Below are 25,882 nucleotides of genomic sequence, written 5' to 3'. Positions count from 1 at the left end.
GTCCCATACATTATGAATTAAAGACCCCCTGAAGATTAAGAACGGATACAGAAGATCGCATCTGTGCATGTGCACAGAAATAACTTACACTGAAGCTGTCACTGGTTAAGGCTTCTGTGAGTTGCGCTAAAGGCAACTTTAGCACAGTTGATGGTGTAAATAGAAAGGCAATTAGGCTAAATTCAGAGGCCTTCTACATTGGTGTAAAAGGCATTTAGCTGGGACAAAGGCAAGCTGAGTTGCAACTCTGGATCAGGCTGGGAAGTGCCATGAATATATTTGTCACCTCCATGGTACAGTGATTACAGAATTAATCACAGTTAATTGTCAATCCTGAACAGTTTTGCAGTAGTGATTGATAAGCCTACCTGACAATGTCTGGGCTTTGATGAGCAGGTGGGTAGAGTTTTGCAATGAGGAACTAATTTTTTTGTCAAAAAATACTTCAGCTTACTGAGCACAGATAGACAGACAAAATCCATTTTACCTAACACAAAGCAAATCACTGTTCCAGTGATAAGCAAAAGTAAAATTTTCAAAATTAGACTTAAGTAAATATTAGTTCTAAATGGAGCATTTCATTACAATTCTAAACTCCTTACTCTGCTAAAGAAAGTATTTGAAAAAGCTAGTCCAGCTAAAATAAACTCAAGCATTATTTTGAAAACAAAAAGTAAAGCATAGGCTATTCAGACTATGTACTCCTATTTCCTTGCTTCTTTCCCTAAAACAGAGACCAGTTCAATAACAATTACATTTGCCAAAAGCACAGCTGTCGCCAGATTAGGCCCTTTAAGAAGTTCTGATCAAAAATATCCCTAATCATTAATTTGCTTTGTTCTAGTTACTGCCACCTTTCACCAGGCTCAGAAATTCCTGCTGCCTGGAACATGCCAGCCACATTCACTCAGCTATTTATGCTTTCATTAGGAATATATCACTACAGATATATTTTCAACCGTACTACCAGCAAAGTAGTTAAAGATAAATCAGTAGAGCTATAAAACCCAAGGGAGTTAAAATTGCTAAGCTCACAAATAGATTACATTCCCCAAAATCACAATCAAACATCACTGTGCTCCTGATTTCAAACAGTCCTGTTCCAGCTGTGCTCATTACTCACTATTCATCACTTTCTTTTTTTGAAGATTTTAGGGTCTGAAATTCTCACACTGGTATTTATAAAATCCCCAAGGAATACTAAGAACAGTTCCCTAACACTTGGTCCCAAGTACTGTTAGGCCAAAATTAACACAGACAAAGCATTTCTTCTCACACATTATGCTGTTAATTCATTATTGAAGATAACACAAAATAATTTTCAAAGCTCCAGAGCTTCCAGTCACTAAGCATCACTTCCAAATACCCTAGATCATGATCAATAATTTTCTGTATTGCTTCCAAAGTAAACCTGCACCACACCTACCCACAACTGAACTGCCAGAACTACTGCCTAAATTCTTTGGCTCAGGCTCATGACAGACACCCAGGAAAACTCACGATTCAAGTTAAGTGTCTAATAACATTGTAAAAAAGGACAGTAAGACATTAAAACATAAAAAGGTATTAATAAGTCAGCACAGTGGAGGAGGAAGGGCTTGCTGGTAGCTGCCTAAGCCCTCTAATAAACTGAGAATGAAGCAAGTGTTAACAATCCAATGGCATTTTTCTCCCTACACCCCAAGCTTGCTATACTGAGATGTAGCCTGAAGAAGACACGTGTTGGACAAGGGCCCACAGATTCTTTTTGCACTTGATGGCTCCTGACAGCTCTTTCTCTCTTTTAAGCAGCATTTACTGCATCGCACTCAGATTTTGGGAGAGCAATGCTATGTTTACTCCTAGCCCTTCCATCTCCACATCTGTCTCTGACCATTTGCTTATGACCTGAAGTTGGACATACTCTTGGGAACCAAGAAATATAAGTTTGAATCTCCTTCACCTGAAGGAGTTATTGATCCAGGACTCTCAATTCATGATCACCAAGCACACTGATCTGATATTACACACAAGGTGGCTGGCCTGTCCCTTACCCCAATAGTATTTCCTCTCCTTATGGAAATCAATATTCCACCATTCAGGGCAGGCGAACAACTAACTTTGAGGCTATCAAAATAGTTAGAATGCAATATGTTTAAACTAGCCATGATGCCTGTGCATTTTTACAGGCTTCAGAGTTAGGTACAAACCACAGCAGGAAATATTACTTTTACCTAAACTATATAATCCTAACCAATGCACTTATTTTTCATCATCTTAATCCTTTAAAACAAACAAGCAAACCAAAACCAAATTGCAGGCCTACAAAATCTTATTTCTGACTCTCAGCTGGACTTAAAATTATCTTATAGAAAATTAGGCTGATGGATACTAGCCATTAGTCCCTTTCAGCATAGAAAGTACTTTTCTCATACTGTCATGAAAAATTAAGCATATTCTTTGAAAGAAGGAAGAACTTGAATAACAATCTGCTGTCAATCAGTCATGGGCATTAAGGAACAGCAGCAACTACTTCTTGTGCTTGAACTCTGTTCATTGCACATTTTTCCCCAATACCTGCACTGATAGATCTTCACTGGATAAATTATCAGAGACTGATGACTGTATCAGCAGCCCTTCACTTCTATTTTTAGATTGTCTGATCCAGGACACTGTTAATTATGACAAAATAATCTGCTATACAAATAAACCCCATTTCAAAAAAAGTGGATGCGATAGAATGAGGAACAGAGATGAGATAAATGGGATGTAACTGATCAGGGATCAGTTCTTGAAGTATCTTCATATGCAATCATGTTTGTGAAAAAAGCAGAGGAACTAACTTAACACCAAACAAGACCTTGCTCCTCAATGTTTCATCTTGTTCTGAAGATTAATGTTGTTAAGTGCTTTCAGGGGGATGTTATAACCAGTCACAGTCTAGAAAATGTGAGATTGTGTCAGCAGAACCTCCACAAAAAAATAGGGATTGCTATCTAATTAGGATCATCCAGTTGCAGTTCAGACTTCTGTGAAAGGATTTCAGAAGGAATCCGGTAACTCATTCACCAAGACTCCTGTGAGCCTGGGTATTGCTTATCTATTGGGCAATATGAGTGAAGAATCCATGGTTCACCACAAAACACCCTTTACCCTTGGAGAAATTTAAAAAGTAACAGCATGGTCAAGATTCTGCCAGGAATGAGAGACTTTTTTAATCTTGACTCTGGGCAGAAGATGCAACAAATTACATGAGGCCATAATAATCATATTTTTCATGGGGAAAGTGACCATTTCCTGACCTGGCCAGCAGACAAAGTTAATGCTGTCCCTTCTCAATTATCTTTCAGGCAAAGCAGGCTGCTGTCTAGAGAAATATACTTGGAAAAACTGACCCTGAATAGAGAGATTGCCATCTAAAGAGAGCTGAGGTTAGGAAGTATCACTTTCTCCATTTTGTACACTGCCTGTTAGATGGGAAGAAGAGAAGCCTCAGGGAGGAAAAAGTTTAAGTTCTTATTCACAGCTGAAGCCTTTATACCCTCTTGACCCTACCTGCCTGAAGGGAGGTACTGGCTTAAATGCATTCTTAAATCAGGAACTGACAGAACAAATTACTCATTTAACTCAAGGGAATCTATGCTACAGCCAGAATTGGAATCCACGTACACAACTTGTTGGACTGTGAATCAGTGACAAATTTATCCTTTGTCTTTCTGTAATACTGCAAGAGGGAAACACTTGATGTTTATCTGATTTAACACAAGCCATGCTAAATACTGTACCTAAAATAGAACATAAAAATGGTGGATGGGGAAGAGGAGGCAGAAAATTAGGCTGGGAGGGAAAAGAATTAGGGATGACATTTTATGTCTTTTAAAGTCTGACCTTTTGGAAATATCACTGTGTACATTTTAAATATTAATAAAGGCAGTAGCTGTTAGGAGGTACAGGGCTGTTGTCAGGGGATGACCTTTTATTGAAGTAAAAGAAAATTGACAGTTTTATTAGCCATAGACTACTGCAAACAGAAGCTACAAGGAAAAAAGCAAGCAAGAAAGCTGTCATCGTAATTAGCTACATTCTGTAAATTAATCTGAGGATGTGTCTGTGCCTAAACATTGCTGCAGGTCCCTTTGTATCTGTATTTTAGCCTAGATTTACCAAACAGCTTGAGAGTTAAAAAGAATAGTTTAATCCATTTCAGTTCTTTAAAGAGATATTGTTCCTAGAGAAAACAACCATGACACTGGGATCATGCACCCCCCTCAGCTCTGAGCAAGGCGAGAATCTTTCTCAAGCATCACCAACAGGCACTAGATCAAAGATCAGACAGCAATTACTTCAGGCCTATTTTTGCTTTTCTGGACTTCATTAAAATTCATTAATCTTCATTAAAAGATACTTCTTCAAATTACCTAGGCTTAATCAGACTAGAATTTTGATGCTACATTACTAGGAAAGAAACAATCACTCTGATTCTTCATCCCAAACTGTTGGGGGTTTTTACTAGAAGTAAGCTGAATTAACTTCTTGTCTTCATTTTGCTAGCAGTAATCTCAAGGATTCAGCTGTGTGTAATCCAAGGCCAGCTGATACAGCACAGCTGTGTAACCTTGACTCCAGCTTCTGAGAAAATTGCTGAGTTGTGAGAATAAGCTGTGAAAAACAAATCGAGCAGACCTGTCCAAGGTAAGAAAAGTAAAATTGTAGGCAAAGGTAAGATTGTTCAGATAGGTGAGTTACAAGCTCAAGGACTCAAGAAGAAAAAAAAAATCCCACCAACATGAGAATTTTTAAAGCCCTGCAAGGAAAAAAACCACACCCAAAAGAGACTTGGAAGTTGATGGTACATCATCAAGGATCTCTGTTCCAAAGGGGAGCAGAAGTCATTCCTTCCCCACCTGACTGCTGACTACCTAGCCACTTTTATCCAGGCAAGGAAACAGGTTTATGAAGAATTAATTCAGACTCTTCAACACCTAGTGGGAATGAGGGATCAGAGAAGGAATGAAAAACAAAGAGCCGTCCTTTGGATACCCTTTAGTGACAAACAAGGTGCTACGTAACATTTTTGCACTTCACTACCATTTATTTAATGTGATAAGGTCTTTCATATGTTTCAGCTCCATTCCATGTTTGTTTTTTTTGTTGTTACTTATAGTTCACACCACAGAAAAAGCTGGTTTATAAACTGTGTAGGTGGTCACTGAAGGCAAAATCTGCCCTCCTTTATGTCTCATTCTGCAGAAGGTATTTCAGTGCATAAGATTTAGAGTTGATGTGCGCCCCACAAAGCCAGCTGAATCTCTTCTTGAACATGGGGACACCACTAAGGCTAGTGGGAATCAGGAGGACATAGAAATAGTGAGCAGCATGGGATTCACTCCAAGGGAAACAAGTCAGCTTGTCAGCAAGTTCCAGTACAAAAAGGACATGGATCTGCTTTAGTGAGTACAAAGGAGGCCACCAAATTAATCAGAGGGATGGAGCACCCCTGCTATTGGGGTTGTTCAGCCTGGAGAAGGCTGAGGGGTGACCCAGTTGTGGCCTTCCAGCACCAGGAGAGACCTATGAGACAGGGGGGAGGGACTATTTAAAAGGGCAGTGACAGGGCAAGAGCTGATGATTTTAAACTGACAGAGGCCAGGCTTAGGTAGGATATTAGGAAAATATTCTTCCCTATGAGGGTGATGCGGCACTGGCACTGGGTGCCCAGAGATGTGGCCCTCCCATCTCTGGAAATGTTCAAGGCCAGGCTGGATGGAGCTCTGAGCAACCTGGTCTAGTGGAAGGTATCACTGCCCAAGCTACAGGGGTTGGAATTAGATTATCTTTAAGGTTCCTTCCAACCCAAACCATTCTACGGTGATTCATCTCTCAGCCAAGGACAAGTAAACTTACCACAAACCAGCCTTGCTGGTGTAAGCAGTGATTGCTGGCTAGTCTGCAGATCTTGGGTTTTCCTACTGTTCAAACACACTACAAATATGCACACAGAAAGATAACTCGAACTTTAGAAAATAACTTTTTTTTTCCATTCTTCTTTTTTTTTTTTCTTTTGGAGTTATGTTGTTTAGCTGACAAAACACAAGCTGCATTTGTTTGTGAAAACTGGCAAGATGGGAAAAGGTAAGCCTAAACCAAATATTTATTCTGAATGACAGACTTTAATCAGTTAATTCACATAGAGGCATCAATGTGAGCTTGAGAACAAGCTAAAAATATTGTCAGGAAGTCATGGGTAAATCAAAAAGGAAAGAAAAGTCAGTGAAATAGTTGTAAGGAGATTTACAAGTCTGGAAAAATATTCCAGGTGCTGCTATTCATTAAAGTATAGGAAGATACTTTAGACAACAATAACCGAGAAACACTGTGAAAGCATCTACATCTCTTACTGTTTAGTTCTATTTAGAGGAACAAAATTTCTCCTTCCTCTTTTCTCTTAGTATTGGCAAAGTTTAGGATGCCTTGAGGACATTTTTGTATTACAATATTATGGAACACCCAGGAAAGGGAGACAAGCCATGCCATTGAAACTGAGGGCACAACCAGTCCATCCCAAGGAAGGCAGACCTGGCACCTAGCACTGCAGTGCAGCTGTTTAGCAGCACACAGAAGATCATACACCCCTCTGGGAAAAAAACTTCAACTGAAAGCAGAGTTAATGAAAGTAAGGTCTTCTGACATCAATGGAAACCATTCCCTTTGACTTTACTACCCCTTCCTCCTCACACCCCCAGCAGTATCCATATCCAAATTATCCAAAACCTGAAGGTTATGTCAGCATTTACATATCTTATATAAAAGAAATATGTATTATAAAAAAGATGAAGTGCCAGTTAGAAGCTGATATGTCATTTTGTGGCGGTATCACTAAACTGCTGAATGAAATCTGTGTCCTCTCTCAAAGCAGAACAGTAAATACACTAAAAGTTACCAAGTTTGCAAAACTTCAATGTGAATGGCAGAGTTATTTAAGGATGTAAGGGAAAAACAGACTAAAGAGGAAACTGCTACAGTAAATTTTGCAACAACAGGAATGAAAACCTTTATGAAAACAAGTTGTGAGAGCAAGTTTCCTTTATTAAGTTATGAGACTTAAAAAAGAAGGATGCCTCATCCTTGGAGGTCTTGAAGACGCTGAGTAGGCTGGGGAAGAGCCTTTTGCAGAAGGGATTAAACTTCTTTGAAATTATAGAAATGTATCTGTTCTGAATCAACAAAATGCAGTCTGTCAATAACTAAGGCTCTACTCTCAGCTATGGACAGAGAATCTTTTGAGCACCTTCCATCCCAATCCATATATTTATACTAAAGTGACAATAGCAAAACACAAAATAATGCTCTTTGGTACTGCATTTCCCCTTGGTATCAGGAAAATTATTCCATTTTGTGATTTCCAGTCAGAGAGATGCAGGCAATGACCAGACGACAGAAATGTAATGGGTAAATCAATTTTTCTCCTTTGCTTTTCAGAAATATGTTGCTTCTCCCCAGTCCCTGGCATTTTTAGCTGTCTTGAAGTTGAAAAGCAGATTTCTGTCGAACCACAGCCTAAGGAAACTCCTCAGTGTACATGAAAAGCAAGTTACTCTCCAGAGAAACGACAAGATATTTCAGCTTTTTGTCCAGAGATCTGAAGAGATCAAACATCAAATAGATATGAAACATTTAGATACAGCAAAGAGCAAGAAACCCTTATACCCAGTCTATGAGTAATACTTTTTAAAGACACTCTTGTCTACAAAATCACTTCCTGTAAATCTGTTCATGCAGAGACTCTGCATTAGTCTTGTAAACCACTAAACCCTCCAAATTACTTGGATGGCCCTGTCTTGGTTTGGAAAGATGGGTGTCTGCTAAGGAAGGCAGGAGCCTCTCCTGAAATGGAAAAATGTAGACCCCTTCCTTCTGAATTGTTATAAATTTGAAATTAAGGGGGGCTCTCAGGTAAAAATATGGGAGCAGGAATAACAGTTCTTTATTAGGGAAGAAAATAAAAAGATAAAATAAACAATGCAGTGAACTAAAACAACACTGACAGAGTCAGAATACAACCCGACACCCTGTTAGTCAGGGTGTTGGCGGCAGTCCAATTGGGAATTATGGCTACAGTCCTCCTGGAGTGTCAGGTGCAGTTCTGTTGGAGCAGTGATCCTGTAGAAAAAGGGTGCAGTCTTCCTCTGAAGATGCAGTGGAAGAGGCAGCTGTTCCTCTGGGAAATCTAGTGCGGAAAAAGCTGTGCTGGTGGGCCAGAATCTCAAGACTATATATGCAGGTAGGAATGTTTGGCTCCTCCCTCTGGGCAGAGCAACTCACAATGGGATGTTATAGCTCTTAGCAGTCATGCAGTGACATTCAATAGCCCATCATAAGCAGATGTCTCCCCGGAGGGAGGATTGATTGTGGAAGAGATAAGGAAAACTGCCCACTTAACACAAGACAACTGCCATACAGATGGCAAATAGAATACATCTTGCTTTTCAATCTGGGACAATCCCAAACTCAGAAAATTTTACTTCTGTGATGCTTAGCAGCTGGTATAAATCAGAATTTCAATTTCAATCAAAGGGGAAGTCTAGACCAAAACACATCATCTATCAAAACCATACCTGGAATACCTAAGGAATGTGACAGGAGAATATGCACATGCCAAATGATACATAACAGAAGACAACAATTATCTGCTGAAACAAGATATTCTTTTGGAAAAAGAATGAGTGGTACATATTCACAAATCTATTTGTGTCTGCAGCTCAGCACACCAGAAGGCAAAGTAGGGCAAAGGTCTGGGTAGGTTTTTTTTTCCTCCCCTGGTTCTGAGGTCTTCCTCACAGTAGAAGAAGAAAGCTTATTTTCTTTAAAAACTAGTATTAAAATAGATTTGCACCATAAAGATATTTTTTTCATGCTGCTGTTTCAGCTAAAATGTTATCGGGTCTCAGCAGAAGTGTTAATATTTGAATTATCCTTTTTTTTTCCTTCTGAACTGCAAGGAAGTTACATGACACCAAACAACTGTGACAGGGGCAGAAGAAAGCAGTCCAGATAAACAGGAAGAGAGTAGAAAGCTTGAAGATAGGAGAAAAGGAAGGATAAGTCTTTTTAGTTATTTATAATGAAATCACAAAGTTAACATTTACAGAGCATGTTGCATCTGGAAGGATATGCAGGTGTTTTGGCGTATTCTGGAGATACCAGAAATATCCAGGCCAACATTTTGAAGCCATCACAGGCATTTTAATCAACAGTCTGTTCTGTCTTTTATACATGCATTTCCTGAGGGTGTTTTCTACCTATACCAGGGCATGGCGCAAGCAGCTTGTACTTAAGTCAGGGAGATGAGTGGGGAAAATTACTTTTTTAAATATATGGTGAGCTGGGCTGGCTCCATGACAAAGAAATTTTATGTTTTCTGCTAATGGCAGATGAAGAAGAAACAGAGAAGATGCTCAGGTCTGTTGGCTCAAAAAGTTATGGCCAGCTATTACCACTCAAAGTTTGTTTATTTATTTATTTAACACTAAATTTGCTGCAATTCTGTGTCCAGTGAATAAAAGCCTTAAATGCCCAGTGCTTTCAGTATAGCACCTCTCACAACAATGAAAATTCCCAGTTCTAGCCAGAGAGCATGTTAACAGTTTCTTTTCCCCTAAAACACTGGTCTCCACTGAGGTTAACAGGCCTCACAATACCAAGCAGAACAACCACTCATTTTCTTTCAGCACTAGATGGTCCTTTCATTTTCTATAGTTTCTTTATGCAGCACCACCATGTAGTGGCGCTTATATCACAATTCACTTTGGTTAAGTGGAAGCAAGAAAGTCCAGTGACTTGGGCTAGAGATGTATGTATGATTGCAGTAATTAGAGTCTGAAGCCCTAATTTTTCTTGATTTTTCTTTAAGATAACAACAAGAATACCTCAGCTAGGTCTCTAATTCTTCAAGGCTCCTTATATGCAATAAAGAGCAGGATAAATTGTCTTAAGGTAGTGGTCCCCTTCCCTGACAATTCTGGAAACTGAGTGGTATCTTTAAAGTGAAATGATCAGCTGATGCTTCATCTCCCAGGGTATAATAGTACTTTCATACCCTTGAGAATATTACTTTAGAGACCACAACACATCCAGACCCCATGGTCTTTCAAGAATGTTGATAATTTTGAAACAAGCCTTATAAAGACCATTCAGTATCATTAAGACCTACATGAAAGTCCGTGCTTAATTGCAGGTGTGCTAGTTCAGAAATATTTTTGAGTAGGACCACCCTGGAAAAATGTAGCTCCTTCTTACTGAAAGCTGTTAGACAAATGGATCAGTTTTACCCCTGCAGTGATTTAAACCTCTGCAAAGATAAAATTCTCATTTAAAGATTTTTTGCAGCCTATCTCTTAGGGCATCTTAGCAGCTTCAACTTCAAATATCACCGTTGTGGGTTTGTTTATGTGTAGATGTCTATAGCTCAGCTTGATAGAGTGTAGAAGAAAGTCAAGAAAACAATCAGAGACCTAGAAAACTCAAGCTACAGTAATAGTTTAATAACTCTCAAGAAGTGGACTTAATAACTCTCAAGGAAAAAAAAATGTTACTACTTCCAAAGCATTCATAGGACAGGAATCCAGACTGGTGTATCACAGAAGGAAGAGATTTGAATTGAATTGTAGCAGAGAATATTCATGTCCAAAATCCAAGAGAACATTCCTCCTATCAATTCATTCAGAAACACATTCTTCTTCTTCCTCATTCTTCCACTATTCGACCGCTATAAAACTATAAAAGTACATAGATCTTTGTCTGTGTGACCACATGCAATCCCAGACTGAAAGTTGCATGTGAGTGCAGAAGCAGCTGACTGAGACTTTTCCATCCCATCCACACTGAGTGACTCCAAAAGGAAGAAGTGTCACAAGCACTTAGATTGGTTGTAAATTCAACTGTGAACTACTGGCAAGCAGATGGTCTTCCAGGAAGAGGCCCTTCTCTGACACCAGTCCCAAGCCATTGCTTAATGTGGTATACCCAGACTTTACCCAATGCTGCAAATTGCAGCAGCCATTCAAATATAAAATTAATCTGTTTGCTAAAATGTCAAAGGAATGGGGAGTAGGAAAAAACAAACACCAATGAGGCTTTTTACTTGATCTCCAGAGTTCCTTGATGTTTTTTTAAAGCAGTATTTCCAGAAACTAATTAAAAACAAGCTGCAAGTTTATGAAGAGTCATTTGTATAAAGATGTAACAAGGGGAAAATCAGAATTAAGCAAGTTCGTTTTTTTCCTGCTGGATAAAGAGGCTGGAGGGCAGCACTTAGCCATCCTGTGCAATCCCAAAGGCACAAAACTTCAAACCAGCTGACTCCTGTGTATCATGGTCACCTTGTGAATTAAGAACTGTCTAGAGGCTTCATATAAAAACCTGAACTCTGCTATTATAAGAAACAGCATTTCGCTTCAGTATAAATAAAAAAATATTGTTCCCAAGCAGTTTTCTCTTTCCCCAGGAGGTGCAAGAAAGTAGCTTAGCTAAGCCAAACACTGTTCATTGTATAAGAAGACTGGCTATCTCTCTGGTCAAATACTTTATCTTTGGTTTACTACAGAGGGAATAGGGCACACTTTAGAGAATTCTTGAGGACAGGACTGCATCTATGGAAAGCTGATATACTGACAAAGCCCAGGCAGAGGGAATGGATGTTTGTTCCCAATTCAGTAATACAGTTAATTTGTTCATATATGGCGATGGTAGATTCCAGACAGCTGCAAATGAGTGGGTGCAGAACAAACTGAAGTCTGGGCTGGTGCAGAGCTGCTCTCCTGTACACAACGCCTACTGAAAGGCATGGGAACATGCATTTGGATTAGGCTTTTGGGTCAATGGATAAAGCATGTGTCTGCCACCATGTGACACATGGGTATTTCCTCTCCCCACAAAGCCCTTTGTCACCCTGTACAAAACAATGAAAATGCTTTTGTCAATTTTTTAGCTTCTTTGGGCAGTAAACATAAATGTATTCTACAATTAGTCACAATCTAATCGCACCTTTACATTAGGCTCAAGTTTTAGTTGCACCACCACAAACTGTAACAAAATTATTAACACTTCTGACAAAACAGATTTCTAGAGCTTTTATTTACATAAGTGCTGTAGCACCCAAAATTCTCTATGCCTACACTCTGACAGAGTACTGCATTTGGAAATCATGAGTGGGAGTTTAAAATAGGTTCAGCATACAGCTCACACTGTTCCCATCTCTGACATCCATATGTGGTTTGGACAATCTGGAGTTTTCTTTGAAAGGCCTTCCTCTATTTTGCAAAATAAAGTTTTACATTTGGTGCTATTAGGCTCTGTAAGTTGCAGAGCTTTAAGATGTCACTACCACAATAAACAATGATTATAAACAGTCTGATGGCTAAACAGACACATACAGGATCAAATATTTGCCGCACAAGCAATCAAACAAATGGAAAAACATGAAGAAAATTATTATAGAACTATAAACATTCTATTATTAACCAGCAATCTGCATCTCTTCCTCCAATTAATGCCTAGAAAGAAGATGCGAGTCAGTTGAAACTTAATTACTGGCATAACACTTTGTTGATTAGAAATGCAGTAACAGTCATTGCTTCTACTCCATTTATACAGGGCCCATAATCATAAGCCAAGGGATGTCAGTCACTGCTTTCCTGCCAGTAGTTTCTGCTGTAGCAATAACTTCTGGTGTAAATGCTCTCCTTCACCCATGTCACTCAGCTCAGTAATTGCCTTGCCACTCACATAAAGAAAACAATTTCGGGCTTTGATGGGATTTTGTTGGCCATGTGAAACTGCTCCTGCAATCTCTGCAGCAAGGTGTTAGGTGGGTTACTTTGGTGGATCATAACATGAAACTAATCTTTAAGGAAGCAGGTGGAAAGTGAGAGAGGCTTATATGCTGGTCGGTGCTAGGAAAATGGTGCTTCTCACATGATCAACAAAAGGGAAGTGTTCAATGAGGTAGAACTGAGACAAGAAGAAGACGAAGGCAGAAGCAAAGGGAATAAAATTGCATTGCCATCTTCATACCATCAAGAATATTTCTTAGTTCAGCACATCTTTCAGAAGCTCTTATAAAACTATGTATACTTATTTCATATGGCACAGGTAACTGACCAGCAGCCTAATTTCACCTTGCTTCATATTATTTGGTTCTCTCCACAAACTGCACCCTTATCACCATCATTTCATCATTCCCATCCTGAAGCTGCAGATGCAAAGAGTTTTCCTTTCAGTATGTGACATGCAGCATTCTTCTTACTTCACCACCTTATTCCTAGAATGAGTGTTCCAGTGCTCAACATTTCATTCTGCTTCTCACCCAATGTGAGCCCACAGTCCAGCTTCAAGTTTCCCTGGGACACCTGAGGCTCTCCCCAAGCTCTTAATGCACTCACATGCCTCTGCATGACCCCAGCTTGACCTGTGCAATGGGGAAGGACATGTGCAAGGACAACCTCTAGGATGGTAAGCAACAACTAACCTTCTCTACTTGCTATCAGAGCTACAACTTGGAGCAACAGAGACAACTTTCTTCTCCCCTGCCCCTTGCCTCCCAGGTGGATTTATACTGAGATTTTCATGGACAGCTATAAGAAACATTCAATTCATATCTTTCTCTTATGATGATTCAAATTTTATTAGAAATACAATTTGTGAGTAGCAAGTTGAGGACAGAGTAAATGGGAAGAATCACAGAAAGGTGTGTTTCAAGACCCCTTTTGGATGGAAAGCCATATCAAGAATAGGATAAGGAGGCTTAAAATTAAAGGAAAAATGTAACTTTCCCACAGTATCAGCCAGAGAACATCTCTAGTATTATAATCCAAGTTTTTCCTTGCAGGCATAAGGGACAGAATGAAACAGCCAAACTGTCCATGAATAGACACGATAGCTTTGCTTTTACATTTTCAAAATAGCCAGAGTGAAGTATTATGTACAATTTATGCAAAGTACTATAATTTGCACATTTTTTCCACCAGAAAAATAAAGCACAGCTTACTGAAGTCCCAGAAATACCAAGGAGGATGGGGGCTGACCAACAGACACATACGCATTCCAACAGGGAACTTGTTCTAATATCTGATAGGAAAAACATAATGAGGAAACTCATCTATTTCAGTTATTCCCAATGAAGTTTTGGGTTTATTTCATATCTGCTGCTTTAATATTCGATATTGCTGTCCCAAGATCCTCTGGCAGGACTAGAATTAACTGTCTTCAGTAAGCTTTCTATTTCTGATCACTCTCTTGAGAGAGATGAATCATGACGATCTTAAATGCACCAGGCTCCTCATCCCCTCACAGCATTGTCTATATCTTAACCACAGCACAAACTTATAGCAAGTAAAAATATGTTAAGTTAATGGAAAAAAGCCCTTTCATTCTTAGCCCAAATGGTTCTACTTTGATTGCAGTATATTTCATCATAGCAATATTAAGATACTTCCAAAACCACTCTTGCAGTTCAAGGAGGTAAAAAGGTCTATTTGCTTCAGGGGGACATCAAAGGTAATATTTTGATTGATTAGAGCATTTTTGCATATACCTACATACCATGGATTTAAGGAAAGTAAAGCTTACTGGTTCTCCCTTTACTCCAAAATAAAGCACAGTAACTATTCTTACCTTCAGAAAAGGCATGACAGCTCTTGATGTACATCTTCAGAAATATCAAAAGGCTCCAAAGCTGTTAGGATTTACACCCTTGTGAATTACAGAATAGCACAAAAGTATTAATTAATAAAGGATTAATAAAAATTAAGGATTAATTTTTTTCTTTTTCAAACAACACAGAATAAAGTTCTTAATAGGATTATTCTTTCATATTTTTAATGTTTGGAGGAAAAAAGCCCAAACAAATAAAACCAAATTAAAAAAAAAAAAAACTCCTTGGCAGGTAGCCTGATTTTGTATTGATCACTTCTTGTTCTTCACATATGGGGAAATGTTATTTTTAATGCTGACTACACACTAAATAAATAGAGAGATTCACACAGGGTATATCCAAAATAACCCAGTGCTGGGCTTTCAGTACCCCAGAGTGGATTTGTGCCCTATTTTTGGTACTTCATATTTCTTTAGCATAGCATTCCTTAAAACCAATAAATAAACATAAAATCTACAAGCTTAAAATATAATCTAGGCAAAGCCAAGTGATAAAATACTGAGTAGTTGAGGTACTGTTGAAGCAGAATTTAAAGAGTAACCAGAAATTTAGGACAGTTTCCCACACATGCTCCTCTCTTCAAAGTTTTCAATAAATCTCTTACACTCTATTCCCATTCTCTTCAGCTTTCTATTATTTTCCTCATATTTATTTTTTATTCCAATCAAAAGCCACTTTCTTATTTTCTTATTTGAAAATTGAAAAAAAAGAAATAAATTCTGTAGAATCACTATGTAGACACATAAGAAACTACTGCATATTTCAAAGAGAAAGTTTCACACTCAGTATATTGAAAAATGGAATCAAATGTACACACCAGTTCTGGAAAAAGCAGAAGATGCTTCCAAGCAAATTTTTCAAGCTGTAAGAATTTGTCCAGTACCTATTTGCTCTGATGAGCTTGTGAAAAAAAAAAAAAAAAAAAAAAAAAAAAATTATAAAATAACAACCAACATAACTGAAAAGTAGCATCAGTGTGATGTTCTCCAAGACCTTCTTTGCACCACTTTTGATTTCACTCTGCATACACTTTATTGTGCTTATGCCTTTCAAGTGCACGAAACAGAACAAGGTCTACTCAAGAAAATAATACATTAGGAACAAAATTATAAAACCCCCATCCAAAACCTTTGCACTTCTACCAGAAAAAGCAAACCATAGGGTCAGAGCAGGAAGAAAAAAAGAACATTTACAACAAACAGATAAGTAAGAAACTTTTTCATCAGCATAGCAATAAATAGCAAAAAGAGGCAGCAATAAATAAAAACAATGATTTCTTCAGAGACTTCAGCCTACAACTCTCTAACTGTTTAGCCCTTGCTCCCTCTTGTGAACCCTGTTCATCTCCTCCCCTTTGTGCTTTTTCCCGTTCCTGAGGTCTCTATTTGTTAATCACCTGTCTCCAGAGCAGGTTGGCTAATTTAGATCTGACAACTATTAGTCGCCAGGTAACACATGGCACCAGCTTTTACACAAGTGTATTTACTCACTTATCCTTTCACTTCTTTGGAGGGAAGATCATAAAATCAGCATGCTGCAGACGTGAAGAGAAGAAAGAACCTCAGATAATAGAAGAGCCCACATCTCTCACACTTAATTAATATCAAATTTATGAATATTAATGCAAGGAACACCTAGGCCAAGATGGAGAAGGGTGTTTTGGAGAGAAGAAACAAATGCAGCTGCTGATTAGCTCTGTAAAGGCACACATGAAAGCTGTCACAGCTGTGACTGATGGCAAGAAAAGGTGTTTCATGTGTCCCAAAAGCCATTCTTAATGCAATGTAATACAAACCTTGGGATATCTCTGTTGGGCAGAACAAACCCTGAAACGACTAGTGTGTAGCAACATGGCCACTTGCATGGTCACTGTAAAAGTGTCATGAAGCCAAAGGACATAAATGTTGCAAAAGTAGGCTCATGGGATTAATAAAACATCACATAAAGGCTTCTAAATGCAGTTCAGCTCACTTTCTAAAGAGAACAGGAAAAGCTCAGCCCTTCAGCAACCTTATTCACAAACCAGAGCTGTTATGCTTCATGTTAAAGATATCTCATTAGCTTATGTGTACATGCAACACCCACGCGAAGGCCATGTGAAGCAGGAGACCCTAAGCGAGCAAAGAAACAGACATCCTCCAAGCTTTGGTTGTATTCAATAGCAACAAGAAAGCCGTTGCATATTAAAGTGAATGGAAACACCAGGATGACAACCTACTCAGAAATCCAGCCCCATGAAGGGGGAACTTGGCTGAATTGGCCCCTTGACTGATAGCTGAGAAGAAAAAACCCTAAGTGACAGCTAGAACAAGAGGGTGTTTTTAGAGTCACTGCAGGTTTCCTAAATGTTTTGGAATTTTTTGCTGTGCCTGTAAGTGCTTCCAAGGTTGTAATCAAGAGCTCAATCCTTTGTTACTACACAATTTGCTTTCTTGAGTTTATATTCTTGTTTGAACTTGCCTGCTGTTGTGTGACCCTGGGGTAGCTCTGGCAAGTTGAGGTGCACAATTTCTCCAGATGACAACAATACAAGAAATAAAAGAAGATCCCACAAAGAATCTGCAGAATGTCCCATCAAGTAAACTGAGTGCTCTGAAGACTGGTGTGATCAAGATACAGGACACAGGAAAAAAAAGTATATTTTGACAAATACTTTTCAGTGACTTGCAAGTAGGGGAAGAGGTGGTTTATGACATGAGGGAATCCCACAGTGTCTCATCTTGACATCAGTAGAACCCAGGACCAGCAATCTGTAAGCTTAGAAGAAAACAAGACTTTCATCCAGCAACCTGAATTTTAGATAATATTTACATATTCACAAGCTCCTCAGGCTGCATTGGCAGTACTCTGCGTGTCACTTTTAAGAGCTGCCTGACTATTAGCAGCTGTACCTGATTATGTGCCAATTAATACAAGAGCTCCCACAGTGTAAATATGAAGGGTTTCCTTTCCTTTGCTGTTCATTTTTATCTACAACTTCAAGAAAACTCTATTGATCACCCCATGACTAACACTGTCATTTATTATGGTTATTAGGCTGTTATAAATCCCAGGGAACCTCAACAAATCTTACTATTTTAGACAGGGGATTTATAAGAAACATTTGTCAAATTGTTCAGATGAACAAAATGTCCTGTCTCTAAACCATACACCCCCAGAAGCACCAGCTACTAGTGTCTCTTTCTCCAATGTGCTACACAAAATGCCTCCCAGTCTCTCTGTTTGTCTACATGTCCACCCTAGTGGACACTAATAACCGAGGTGCATGACTGTACTGACTGGGAACCAATTCCAGAGACAGATGGATCAACCACAGGGAGGAAAGGCCTGGGGCTGCCTCCAGGTCACACAAAGTGACCACAAACTGCAGCCTTTGGCAGGGCAGGACACCTTGTTTCCAAAACCAGGCAGCCACCTCGGCCACCTCTGATATTCACTCCAATAAATTTCCAGGAGACACCTTCTGCACACCCCAGCAGGTCCCTGCTCCTGCCTGTACTTGGAGCAAAACAAAACCAAACCCTTTGGCTGAGATTTTTCAAAATCTTCTGAAGAGGCTTGTGACTGGGAGGTAGCTTAGGTCAGTCTGCTGCTTTTGAAAACTCCTCTTCTTGTCTGCAGTATATTTTGTGTAAAACATTAATGTATAAATATACTGAGAATCAATGCTTTCTGCCTCATAATGATGCATAATACAAAGAGAAATAACACCTAGAAATTGCCACTGATTTAGAACTGTAAACTATTTCTTCTCAGCCAGCTGGCTTGTGATATAAGCTGCTCTGTATTTAAAAGCATAGCTTTCTCCCGTGCTTGTCTCAGTTTGGGTGACTTCTGTGGTGTCTCTTTGCAAAGCTCTTTCACCTAGGCCACCAGGCTGCTGCATTATGACCTTATGTTATAGGTAATACAATTTAAGATGCTGATTACAGAATGGTTCTATGAAATAGGAAGGAAACTTCTGCTGGTCTGTGAGGCTGTTTTGCTTCTCTTGAAGCATAAATGAGTTTATTGTCTCATCTTCTAAAGATCAGCCATACCCTTTGCAGCACACACACATGATGTGTTTTCTGCTAATCCTATGGTTATTAATCTGTCTTGTGGTAGCAGCCATGGCTCAGAGCCCAAGCAAAGAAAAACAAGGTTTGAACTTAATACAGTCATGCAAGGTGTTTGTTTTTACAGGTGACACACCTATGCTGGCTGTTTCAAAATGTGGCATTAGTCAATGAAATACAGAAAACAGTCAGACTAAATGATTCAAAAATAATAACCTTTTTGCAATATGCACTATCTCTACAAGTGAATATATTAGTGTTATTAATAACAGCCTCACATTAATGCAAAGCTGTTCTGTCACCTGCCACAGAGCAGCAGTTGTGTGTATGACTCCAATGGTTATTACATTACAAGGATGCCTGGAGTCTTATGCTGACATTAAGTGAAACAAGCATGGAATTTAATGCATTTAACTAAGTAAAAAAAAAATTTTAATCATACCTGTAATTTAATATATGCATGTTCTTCACCATGGCAATTACCCACAAGTCCACAAAGAACAGGCTGAGCTTGAGGCTATCAGAGAGTTTATTCAGAATTATTCTTATGGATGATAGCACTTCATGGTTTCCAAAACAAGCTTGTTCATTACATTGCTTTCTGCTAACTGCATTTCTGCAAGATGCCCCTTTCATTTGCTCATTTGCTCAACCTGGAATGAATGAAAGGGAGCTGAAGGGAAAAAAAAAAAGTTCAGAATTATTAACCTGATTTTCCAGCTTTATTTTTAGCACAAAGTAAAAACATACAATTATCACCGCATAATAATCTCTGAACTCAGTTATTCTCACTTAGGTAGGGTTGCAGAAGTTTATGCTCCCAGAAATTTATGCCTGTTGCATTAATCTGAATCTGTAGCCTTACAGAAGTCTGTTCCAGATTTCTGAATAGACTGTGCACAGTGGTGTGCTGAGGGCATCCAAATGCTCCAGTTGGATCATCCTCAGTGATTAGCTAATAGATCCTTTTGTCAGCATAGGCCAAGTTCCAGTTTCAGGTCACCATGTTTCTGACACATGAGATGTCTGAAATGTTGAGCTGAAGTGCAAAGTTTACAAATTTAAGATTCCAATGGCCCTTTTTTGTTTGTTTATGTCTCAAAACCCTAAGCAGTAAGGAATTTGGCCCCTTACTCTGTCCTTCTCAGGTAAGTTCTGAGTTTCTTCAGGTCAAGACAGCTACTTCAGGGGCCATGCCAGCAGTTTTTCTTACTTTTATTGTTCAGTGTGCCGAGGAGATAAGAGAATGGGTCGCAAACATCATCAGAAACACCGCATTTGTTTAAGCATATTTGTCACCACAATGTCATTGCTATTGGCTGTTCCTATGCAGTAGTGTAGAACTCATAAAACTGTGCTTAAATATTGACCCATTTTATTTGCCTAGTTATCAGCTTGGTTCATTTTATTGTAAAATAATCAATAATAACCGGGCAAAACATTTCCTCAAACATTTTCTAACCGGCCAGTGTAGGACCAATGTTGAAAAAATTGAAAATTGCTTTCTTCATTACAACTCTAAATTATGCTTTGTTTACTCAGAAAAAAAAAAAACCCACACAGAAAAGTATGGTCTTATCTAGCAAGCGAGATTTTAAAAGATTGTGCTTTTTGAAATTGTAGCTGGAAGTTGGAATGGTACAGGACTGTTCCACTGAAATGTACTTATGATGGAAAAGAAATTCTTGGAATGAAAAGCTGTGCTCTTTCAAAAATGTTTGGATTTCATTTAGGAAGTGAGATCAAAATATTTTGCTTCAGAATAAGTAATCTGGTATTGCAATATTTGGTTTGTGAGACAGAGTCAAAATATTAGCATCGTTATGGTGATAACATGCAACTCTGACAAAATCCCTCAGCCTGCAGAGAAATTTCCTACAGGTCACTGCAAGGATTCAGTAACATAAGCTAGGATAAAGTGGTTCAGTGTGGCTCCGCAAACAGAAATTTTTATGTGAAAAAGTTTAAATTACCTCACTTCAGCTTAAAGACCTGAAGGGCTGTATTTGGACATTATGATTTGAAGAGTTTCTTTGAACTTTGGTTCCAGATTTAACTTTTGTTATGTTTTATGTGAATTTATTGTCAATATTATAATTTATTTTATAATCTTTCACAGTAAAATAAATTCTTTTTTTTTTTTTGATTTTTAGCATCTGATTATTTTTATCATAATCCAATAAACTAAACTACCTTAAACACAAAGTAAGCTCATTTGCCTGTCCCAAATACATATTCACATGGCTTTAGCCAGACTTAAGGGATGAAGAGCAATATTTTGTTGTTAGAGGGAAAAAAAAGCCTGCCCATTGTTTTACCTAGCAAGAGTCTTCCAGTGTCTAAATAACATTGTATTCTGCGAAAGCTTAATAACCTAGTATTTATTTCCAATTCTTGAAAGATACATGACAGAAAGATGAACATGTTGCTCTCCCTGCTGTGCCCTCTCTGAGGTGAGAGGGATTGTTCCGTCAGCGCTTTGAACTTCCTGTTTGGCAGATAACAGACCCTGCTAAAAAAAAATAGCATGTTCAAAGTGTGAGAAATTGCTACTCACTTTTAGAAAGGTTCATTAAACTGTGCCAAAAATACAACAGAAGACTGAATAGAGAAAATGTTATGGCGCCGGGAGCAATGGATTTTCCCCACCATGTGCTTGCCCACTCAGTGGAGGTATTGCCTTTTAACCCTTTAACCCTTCCCAAAGTTCTGTCCATTGACCGCTTCTTTGCCGTCCATCGGTGGAGATCACTTCCTCAAATCCTGATTGGAGGTCAGATGTCGCCATAGTGACAGGCTGACTCTCCCAGATGTCCCAACCCCGGCTGTCTCTTGATAACAACAGTTATAGATTTATAACTATAAATCTATAAAACTTTTCTTAACCTACATACATGATAATTGTGAGAGTCAATCATCGCATTACTCATCTATCACAAAAGATATGGTTAAAGCCTGTGCTTAGACTGTGTGAGAAGTTTTTATTGAGCACCTCAGCGCTATGGACAGCCAGGGAAAGCAGGGAGAGGGAATAACACCAGTCACTCCAAACTGACACACCAAACAACTCAGTAAACCTGGTGCCATCACCTGGGACTCTGAGTTATTGAAATCTAGAAAAAGCAACAGCACACAAAAACCAAAAAACCTGCTGCTGTAGCATGTGACAATACGACCCAAATGTGTGGTAAAGGATCTGGAGAGGGCAAGGCACCCTGAGGCCGCAAGAGGGGAGGTGGTGGCCATTTTCTGGAGGCCTCCCAGGGCCTCCCTCTGCTGTCCCTGCTTCATTCCCACTGCCAGCTCCAATAGCCATGGGGCAATGCCAGGAGGAAACATACCTCAGACAACCGACAAAACCCTCCTCCCAGGCTAGGACCAGGGCAGCCGTGCTGAGGAGAGGTAGCCACGGGGGCTGGCTGCCTCTCCTCAGGCTGAGGTGGGAATCCCAGGGCTGCAGAAGAGGGTGAGGAGATTTAGTTGCCTGGCCTGGGGCACCCTGAAAGTGCAGTGCAGCCATACCCTGAAGAAACGGCTTTATAAACGCCCTCTTGGATCAGAGCCTTTGAAATTTAGGCAAACACAAGGAAAAAAAATGGGAAAGAAACAGCTGCTGAGGCCCAGCATCCCAGGAAACAAGTCCCTCCATGGATGTCTTATCCAGTCCAAGAGTACCACAGAATACTGGGCTGGGCCTGCCCACAAAGGGAAATCTATGGGATTTAATCCAAAAGAGACAAAGTTTTGATTTTATGGGACGTCAGTTTGGTTTCATTTCAATTCTTTTCTATATGTTCTGATCCAGAATGAAAGCTACCATTATTTATTTTATGTCATTCCACTCCGATTCATTTCCCAAGCTACAGCCATTGAAATGCAGAATAAAAGTATGGCAAATTATAATTGATGGCATTAAACAGTGGAGCAGGGGCAGATTTTTTTTTTCTTGTAAAATTTTATTTTAAACACCAGTTGAACATTTCATTTCCATACTTCCCAATTTCCTATTACTCTACTACTTAGCTTTGCCACTCTGGTTTTGTCCCCTCCATGCACCCCACATGATCAATGCTCCAAAATTATTTTTACCTGTCTCACACTAGTGTTGCTGGTACCAGCAGCGTTTTCATCATTTACGCTGTACTGAAAGATGGGAAAAGTTCAGCCCTGGGTAAGTTTTCTGGCTTCTCACTGTAATAACTAGTGCCACTAACACAATAAAATTTATATCATTTTTATTGCATCCCTCCTACAGAATTATAGGCAGAGCAGTGGCTTGAAAGAGCAGATGTGTGAAGCTGCAGATAGAACTGCATCTGTTTCCTTTTTGCCACAAATTGTTTTGTATAGATCCCTGTTGACTAGGAAATTTAACATACTGTCACTGTACATCACATTTGTAGTAAAATCATTGTTAAACAAACATATTATTCCCTTCTACTCTCCTCCCCCTTTTCTTTTTCTAATAACAAACTGACTTTATGTTCTCTCCATATTCTTCCTTCTCACTCCCCAAAATAGATTTCTCTTTTGGCTCCAGTTTTACTTGGACCTGGACCAAGTCCAGAAGTTTGATGTCGGCTTTTACTGCAGTGCTGAGAGTACAGGGAAGGTGGGGAAATGTCAGTAAGAATCTGCTGCTTCCCACTAAATCAAAACATATTCGCCACTGTATTTCTTGATGGGATCTTTTTTTTTTTTCCCCTCTTGTTTTCTTTTGTTTGAATGCAAACCCTGCTTTCTATGAGCAGAAGATAATTAAGTCACCATCCAGATCTAGATATGGAATTGAAAAGAAAAGCTGTCTCTGAGCTGCAGGAAGTTGCCTGCAGCATTTAATCTCCAGGCTGGGGTGATGCCCTGCTTTTGCTGCAGCTGCGAGTGCTTTGCATCCTCATCCTTCCCTGGGTCACTGCAGCCACTCCAGATTTTGGGCTGAGGAATAAAACAGCTCCTGGTTACTGATAAACACATAAAGCAGAGGCCTCTGAGAGCGCATTGCCATTGCAAGCAAAAACAACCTAATTTTGCTCATATTCCTAGAAGAGGGAGAGTGGTATGTTAATGTAACACAAATCCTCCAAGGTAACGTATCATTGGGAAATACATGTTTTCTGAAGGATGGGGCCACACCAACTGCAGCTACTCTGCTTCTTGGGGTACGGTTGCACAGCATGGTCTGCGTCTCAGAAATCAGGAAAGCCAGACTCTGCCTGTGCCATCTCACATGGACATGGAGCAAAACCATACAGAACTGCTTGGGGCTGTGTCTGTACATCATTCCCCAAACCAGCCATTCTCACCAAGAGGCACTGCCATACCAAATATCTCAGTACAGTGCCAAGCTGGGAACACAGCTGACACAGACAATAATGAGGGGAAGCTGATGGGATTATGACTGAAAATCACAACAGTAATAAAATGACAGAAGGAGTCACAAGCTCTTTAAGGGGTTCTGCCTTATTTGCATTTTCTTATGTTGCTTGGAAAACTTAATGAAGTTTATCTTCTGTCATTAAGATAAACCAGCTCTGTGGTGATGCTGTCAGGGCTTCACTAATTAAAAGTCAGCCTCCAAGTGCTTAAAGCTTGTCTAAACTTGAAAATTAATTCAATTTGAGGTAGTGTATACATTTAATTTGCAGCAGCTATATTACCTAAATTAGGATATCTATTTTGTAGGCAGGGTTCCTTGGAACTTGGCTCAAATTGAAACTGAGCATTTGCTTCCTTGCCTTGACCTGAACCAAGACATCTGTGTATAAGGAAGGATTCAGGGATATCTCTTGCTAAGTATCCCCATGCACAGACAAGACTTAGGATGGCTGATCCACAGCAATTTCCTTTCTGAATGCTTCTCTGTGCCTTGTGCCCCATCAGCTGAGGTAAGGTTGCAAGCAACAGATGATGCATGGCTGCAAACAATGTGCTCAATTGATATATTTATCAAATGTGTATGGACCTGTAGTGCATATGCAAGGCTGCTATTACAACACAAAGCCTAAATAAGATAACTTAAACCTGGACTAAAACATTTCTAAAAAACCAAAAATATTTTCTTAGTATTATTATAAACAAGATCGTTTGGAATGCAGAAAAAATACTATGAACACTAGGGATCATCTTTCTTTATGTGCATTGTACGAATATAACTATCAACTAATTTAAGAAAATATTAGAAAATGAGCACTAGGAAACATAAAAATAATTCTGTTACCATTAGGGTTGTTTTTCCAATTAAATTCCAAGAGCTTACAACATCTACGATATTTGGAAATTTCAGAATAGCTGAAGAGCACAAAGCTAAGTTCTTAGTCCTCCTTCCTTTCAAATCCTGCTCTCTCAAATACTTGTTCAAGGCTGAAAGTTTTTCTAATGCTTGCTAGTGGAATAGATCCAAGAAAAGGACTAGAAAGGACATGGAGCAATGCAGCATCCACAGCTTGACCCTCGTCGTCTCACCTGGATGATGTACAGAGGGTAGAAAGATGCTGTTGGAAAGGAAAGGCTGTCCCCACTCAAAGGAACATAAGTGAGGGAAAATAAATGTTGTTTCAGGTGCTCTTTTTCAGATCTCTTTGTAGAGCTCGCAGAGCATAACGTATCTCCAGGATGGTCTTTAGGCATTTGGCAAATCCAGACAGGAAAACAAGTCAAATTGGGAGTTTTACTCAGGATCTTATATGAAGAATCATTCATCACCTTTGTGAGGGAAATTATCACAGTGCTTTCCTCATCCATTTTAAGCAGAGATTTTGAAGAATATTGAAGGAAAATGGTAGATGGAGAACCATGCCTAGCAAAAAGTGTGTGTCGTATGAAAATAATTTGTCAGTCCTTGCAAGGGTGTCTGACCCTTCAGCTTCACCTGTCTGACCAGGTGAAAATAACATCATTTTCCCTCTTCTACATGGAAGGGAAAGGAAAGGGACTTGCTGTTAAATACAAAACCCTTTAATCATAATCTAGTTTCTACAAGATGTGCCATCTATATTTGGTGGGAGTTGTCCAGCATTTTTTGTTAGATATCTGCAATGGATTCCCCCTGAAACTGATGGTTCCAACAATGTCACCTTTCTACGACAAAAATTGGAACCTCTGCTCCAGCGGGACACAGGTAAAACAAGAGCTGCAC

General features: G+C 39.2%; 2 long non-coding RNA genes across 3 annotated transcripts; both read right to left on the bottom strand.

The window, feature by feature from the left end:
- Positions 1–12,081: 12,081 nt before the first annotated feature.
- LOC137471752 (uncharacterized) lies at positions 12,082–18,308 on the bottom strand. 2 transcript variants are annotated; one of them, XR_010997819.1, is made up of 3 exons: positions 16,661–18,308; positions 14,650–14,727; positions 12,082–12,827 (listed from the first exon to the last, which is right to left on the bottom strand). It is a non-coding gene; the product is annotated as an uncharacterized lncRNA (long non-coding RNA). The 2 variants fall into 2 exon arrangements; XR_010997818.1 differs by lacking the exon at positions 16,661–18,308 and adding an exon at positions 15,505–15,892.
- Positions 18,309–18,783: 475 nt separating this feature from the next.
- On the bottom strand, positions 18,784–21,263 carry LOC137469986 (uncharacterized). The gene is made up of 3 exons (XR_010996852.1): positions 21,066–21,263; positions 19,507–19,786; positions 18,784–19,420 (listed from the first exon to the last, which is right to left on the bottom strand). It is a non-coding gene; the product is annotated as an uncharacterized lncRNA (long non-coding RNA).
- Between the last annotated feature and the right edge of the window lie 4,619 nt (positions 21,264–25,882).

Source organism: Anomalospiza imberbis, chromosome 3, assembly GCF_031753505.1.
Source record: "Anomalospiza imberbis isolate Cuckoo-Finch-1a 21T00152 chromosome 3, ASM3175350v1, whole genome shotgun sequence".
NCBI classification, from domain to species: Eukaryota; Metazoa; Chordata; class Aves; order Passeriformes; family Viduidae; genus Anomalospiza; species Anomalospiza imberbis.
The sequence above is the reverse complement of the archived record's forward strand: the minus strand, read 5'-3'. Positions and strand labels throughout refer to the sequence as shown.